At 34.8% G+C, this 5,830-nt stretch overlaps 1 long non-coding RNA gene across 2 annotated transcripts; it reads right to left on the bottom strand.

Annotated features, from left to right (window-relative positions):
* Positions 1 to 570: 570 nt before the first annotated feature.
* Positions 571 to 5,594, bottom strand: LOC148855475 (uncharacterized). Of its 2 annotated transcripts, none has more exons than XR_016112244.1 (4): positions 5,328 to 5,594; positions 1,516 to 1,642; positions 1,243 to 1,324; positions 571 to 756 (listed from the first exon to the last, which is right to left on the bottom strand). It is a non-coding gene; the product is annotated as an uncharacterized LOC148855475 (long non-coding RNA). The 2 variants fall into 2 exon arrangements; XR_016112245.1 differs by having other exon boundaries at positions 1,474 to 1,642.
* Positions 5,595 to 5,830: the final 236 nt, after the last annotated feature.

Here is a 5,830-nt window from a genome sequence, read left to right on the forward strand (position 1 = left end):
AAAATAAGCGCTTGAAAAAATTGGGTGACAAATGCAAATAAGTGCTTATTGGAATAAGCACTTATTTTTAACATAGGCACTCCCAAACATGGCCTAAATAAGCTATGTACCAGTTAGTTTTACAACAAAAGCCTTCAGTAAATATTATAACTCAAATTACCGTGTTTATCAGTAGCAATGCAAATTTCGTTTGCAGTGGTTTAAATGCAAATAGGCCTTGTATAAATTCTTGTTTGCTTCTGTTTCAGATTTGGCCTTGTCTGGTTGGTTTGGCTCAATTTGGAAGGAGCACAAATACAAATACATACGAAATAATACAAAATATAAGGTTTTGCACTCTACATATTTATAGTTGTACTCCTTCCAAATGGAGCCTTTGGGAAAAATTAAATAGGAAGTAAACATGTAAAATTGTGTGATCTTAGCTTATATTGCTAGATGATGGATGTAGGAGACTAGGAGGTGGGTTATTTATTTAGGATGAAGGTAGGAGGGACATTTTTGTTTGGGAGTGAGGTAGGAAGTAAGATGATCATGAATTCATGATGTGGTCTTCACTACGAGAGAGAATTGAGGTAGGAGGAAGATGGTGCAAAATTTTTATCACTTTCTAAAATGCAAAATTTACACTGCTAGTAAATGCAAATGAGACAAGTACAAATTTTATATCACGTAGGAATCCTACAAATCGAAGTTGCAAACAAATAACTGCAAAACTAAACCAGGTGGAAACTTTATATCTGGTTCAAATTTGCACTGCAACCAAATTAAGAAAAATCAGTATGAGTACAGGGAATTAAAATCACATTTCCTTGATAAATTTTCAAGGCCACTATCAATAAACCCAGCCGTGGAGGTTAACTAGAGCAAAAAAATCAAATTAAAAAATCCCAATATTTTTTTTTCTTTCTTTTTCCGCAAATAAGGTGTAGAAAATTTGTTAAATTCGTGGGGGGCTACCAAAATAAAGAACAAGGCTTGAACCAGACTGTTACCAAATGCTTAAATCACTTTTTTTTGCTCAATTTTATTTTTCGCAAAACAAAACTCGATCAAAAGCAAAAATTTATCCAAATGGAGCGTACATGTCTTGTTTGAATGGATAAAATCAATTTCGTTATCACCACCACCGAGGTGTAGCCCAATTGATGAATGATTTGTCCCGGTGATGGTGCGATTTTCTGGCTATTATATTTTCCGTAGATAGTGATTAATACAAAAGAAAAAGAAAATCGTTATCACCTTTTCCTCACTCCATATAGTGTTAGACGTGTGGTGTTTGCCAGAGACTTTGATAAGACTACTACAATAAACGAGTTCCATACTGCAAGTCAGGCATTTATATAAGATTATATAAATAATATAGTTCCATCAAAATCCAAAAGCAAAAGACTAAGCGAAAATGACTTTTCAAGGCATAAGGGCTGCTTGAAACATGATTCTTTTCATTATTTTGCTAAGTGGGACTCCTACCTAAGATTTGTAACATAATAGATCATTTGATCGGCAAATTACCAAAGAAATTGGCCTGTTGGAAATGTCGATTCACAAGTTCATGACCATTGTAGTCTGATGTTCTTGTTCTTTTCTTGGTGAGTAGGTTTTTCTTTCTTGCAATGCACAGATTATGGTGATCATGCTTCTGCACAATAAGTGATATCAGAATGAATATATAAGCTCAGGGTACAATTTAGACTAATCAACTGATCGTATGCAATTCATAAGTTCTTTGTTGGTTGTAGTAGGGATATAGGAATTTCTGTTTATAATAAATAAATTTAGGCTCTGTTTAGAAGGAATACAATGTAGAATGCAAAACATTGTTATATGTATTTGTATTTATATTCCTTCCAAACTGAGTCTTAGAGTCAGTGTTCTTGCAATATATTTTTATCCAGACTTAGTTTAAGTTGCAATGTTTTGAGTGAAGTCAAGATTGAATAGGCTAATAGTCGATTCAACTCAATTCAATTAAACCCCCTAGTGTATCCTAACAAGCAGAGAAAAATTAAAAACAAAAAATACACACACAAATTCAGGTTTATGGAAGGTTCTACCAAAATGTTCAATCAAAAGCAACTTTGGTTTGGGAAAATAGTGGAGCATTCTTATAACCGCCCAATATATAGACCATGGGTTGGATCCCATTTGTTTGAAATACAACGCAGTGAAGCACTAAGGGATTTGCTATGGGTAGATTACTAATGTGTCCGTGTTTTATAGGACTAATGGGAGAAAACTTTGGCTGTCTACATGTCTCTCTATGTGATAGGTTAGTCCATACAATAATGTCTTCACCACTATTTTATGTGACAGGTTAGTTCATATACATTAGCGTGTCAGGTAGAAAGGGCTCTAAGACAGCAGAAATTAGGTGGTTGCAAGAATTCATCACAACAATAATGAACATAGCTGATATGAACTCTGCCACGAGGGTATCGCATTGTGGCTTCCAGTTTTCCACACATACTACTGTTGACAGCATCAGAGCCCATCTGGGTGCAGGGAGGCATGATTAAACCTCTCTGAGGTCCCAGTTATCAATATCAATATCTGGAACGATGGACTGTTAATAGGTTCCCCATGGAGATGGACTGTTCATGTTTTTTTTTGGATTATAGTTTGTTCTTATTATCAATTATTTTTTTAATATAATTTTTAAAATAGATTAATTTTTTTAAAAATATATAAAAAAAAGGGTAAAAATACTATTCATCTCCTTTCTCTTTAAGCCTCCATATATTCTTTTACACAAATTAATTGGACACTCTTCATTATTTTCCTTCAGTTAAGGGTGTCAATGGGCCGGTTTTGGATTGAACCCCGTCCAGTCCAAAATCAATTTGGATAGATTGAACGGACTAACGAGACATATTGGATTGGACCAATCCAATCCAAAATATTTATTAGATTAGATTGGACCTGGTTCGTCCATAACAAATTTATATTGGATTGGGTTGGATTAAGCCAATATCTGGTCCATTGGTATAAGATAAGAATATATGTATCAATGGACCGAATTTGGGTTGAAACCAATCTAAATCAAAATGAATTTCAACAGATTAGATGGTCCAAACATTAATTGGACTGGTCCAAATTGGTCCAAAACATTCATTAGATTGGATTGGACCTGGTCCATTTATAATAGATTCACATTGGACTGGATCAAATTGGACCAAATCTAGTCCAAGTAACACCCCTGCCTCCGGTCTCTCTTTCTCTCTCTCTCTCTCTACTTTGGTTGTTGTAAAAAACCCAACTAACAGTAGAGCAGATTAGATTCAGGAGACCCAAGAACCAACCCATTCCAGCTCCAGATTCAACCCCACAAATCTCTTCTACCAATCAGTCCCCTCACGGTAAAACCTCCATGTCTTCTCTATTCATGTCCACATTCACCTCCAACAATAACAGCAAGTCTTCAGCATTGAAGGATAAAAAGAAGAGCTTTACATCTGCAACATGCAGAGGTCTTGGATGCACATCCTTTCACAGATATTGGCGCCGGAGGCTATTCGGTCTTCGGCAGATTGGCAAGAGAAGAAGGTGAGGAAAAAGAAGCAGAGGAACACATAGAGGAAGAAAAGCCATCATGTCACGGAGATGACGTCTATGGGGAATCCAACTCCTGTTGTAGTTGTCCCTATGTTTGGTGCTCTCTTGGGATCGGTTTCGCAGCCAATGCCGCGCCAATTGATTGTGTTGTGTCGAGACGTTCTGTAGCGGGAAGAGGGAGGATTGATAGTGAGAGGATAAATCAAAGAGAGGTTTTGGAAGCTTCACACAGAGATAGAGGGCCAAGGGTTCAGGAAGTGGTGATGAAGCTCTTTCTTGGTCATCGAAAGGAGGAAGAGGAGGAAAGAAAAAGATAGAGATCAGGGGTGGGAAAATTTGTTCGATGGTCTGAAGGAGGAAGGAAATGAATAATATTTTAACCCCATTTTGATATTTTTCAAAAAAAAATTACCCTATTCTAAAATCTATATAGAAAATATTATTTTTATTCATAATAAAACCCAAAATTTGATCTTATCAACTATAATCCCTTTTCTTTTCTTAAAAATACCGTGTAAAAAAGCTTACTAGCAATTCCTACAAAGATATCAAAATATTGCACAAATTAAATAATTAAAAGAAAGTTTGAGAGGGCTGAGTTGAAGATTTAGTTAAGCTAGTTCAGCTCTGCTTTGAAATTCTCCAAATAGACCTGGTAGACATCCCTTTAGATGATTTGACAGATGGTAGAATTGAACCGTCACATTCTTGACCAAATATATATTATAAGCTGGTATGCGTGGGGCCCACATGGGAAGCCAGAAGCCGTTGTCCTTCGGCCCTCCCAAATGAGCATTGGACCCATTACCTCGCTCCTTGAAGAGAAGATGTTTTCGTTGTTTTTCAACTTCTAAATAAAACCCTAATCTCATTTATTAAAATATTAATACAACTGATATCCAAAATTGAGTATATATAATGCTTATCAATTTGATTGATATATTTTTTTCTTTACTTTTTTTTTATTTATTTTATAAGCTACAAAGGGATGGGATTTATCATCCCAAACTATTTAAATGTTTTAAATATTGATGTATCAATGAATCCATGCATATCTTGGTGCATCAATACAAACATATTTTTTCTTTACTTTTTTTATTTTATAAACTACAGAGAGATGGGATTTATAATCCCATACTATTAAATGTTTTAAATATTGATATATCAATGTATCCATACATATCTAGGTGCATCAATATAAATATATATTTTTTCTTTATTTTATTTTTATTTGATAAGCTACAGAGGGATGGGATTTGTCATCCCAAACTATTAAATGTTTTAAATATTGATGTATTAATGTATCCGCATATGTACATGCATCAATGCGGACATATTATATTAATATTTATTAGTCCTTGTCTAATCTCACTCTTCAAATCAAAGCTCACTCTTTTCAAACAGACTTCATCCTTTGCTAACCAAATTTCATTAACTGACTATCGCCTTTAATGTCTCTGGTTTCGACATGCTTTTGGTTATTTGAACTTTAGAGTTTAAACAAGTCTTTATCAAACGGGAGTAAAATATTAACGTCGAAGAAATATTTTACTTCGTCAAAATAGAACATTCCACGAAAGTATTTTCCATGATTTACCTACTTGGATTTACAGGTGTTTTAGAAGGTTTTGACTTCAAGAAAAGCAAAAATAGTAGTAGAATTGCAGAATAGCAAACAGAGTTTACCATTGGAGCTATTTTGTTTGTATTCTGATAAAACTAAATTAAACAGAAAAAAATACAACAATAACAAAGGTAGAAGCATACTTTACCATTTTTTTTTTCACAAGAGGTGTAGAAGACAACGGATGATGCAATTCAAGAAGTAGAAATTTGGTTCACAAACAGGGGCGGAGCTAGGATTGTTTATTGAGGGGGCCAAAGGGTAATAAATATGGATAGTAGGAGCCAAAAGATAAGAAACATAGGTAAGAGGGGCAAAATATATGTGGGATTTAAATAACTACTATAAGGATTTTCAATGCAGATTGCTCCGACCCTATTCACAAAGAATGAGTTTCAGTAGTGAGATTTTTCATTCTTAGGGTTGAGATTTAGGGGGTGTTTTATAGCATAGATGAGAAATTGGGCGGCATGTTTTCATCCACACTATACCTATGGTGTGAGTTAAAACACACCACTCCACACCAGGATAGTTATTCTACATTATGGACAAAGATATGTGGATTGAATGACACCACATCTCCGTAGGCGTTCTATCCTGTGTTATGATTCCATGCATCTCACTTATAAAATTTGAGATGATCGATACCGT

Source organism: Nelumbo lutea, chromosome 4 (genome assembly GCF_056320005.1).
Source record: "Nelumbo lutea isolate HS-2025 chromosome 4, American lotus-T2T, whole genome shotgun sequence".
In the NCBI taxonomy this organism is placed as follows: Eukaryota; Viridiplantae; Streptophyta; class Magnoliopsida; order Proteales; family Nelumbonaceae; genus Nelumbo; species Nelumbo lutea.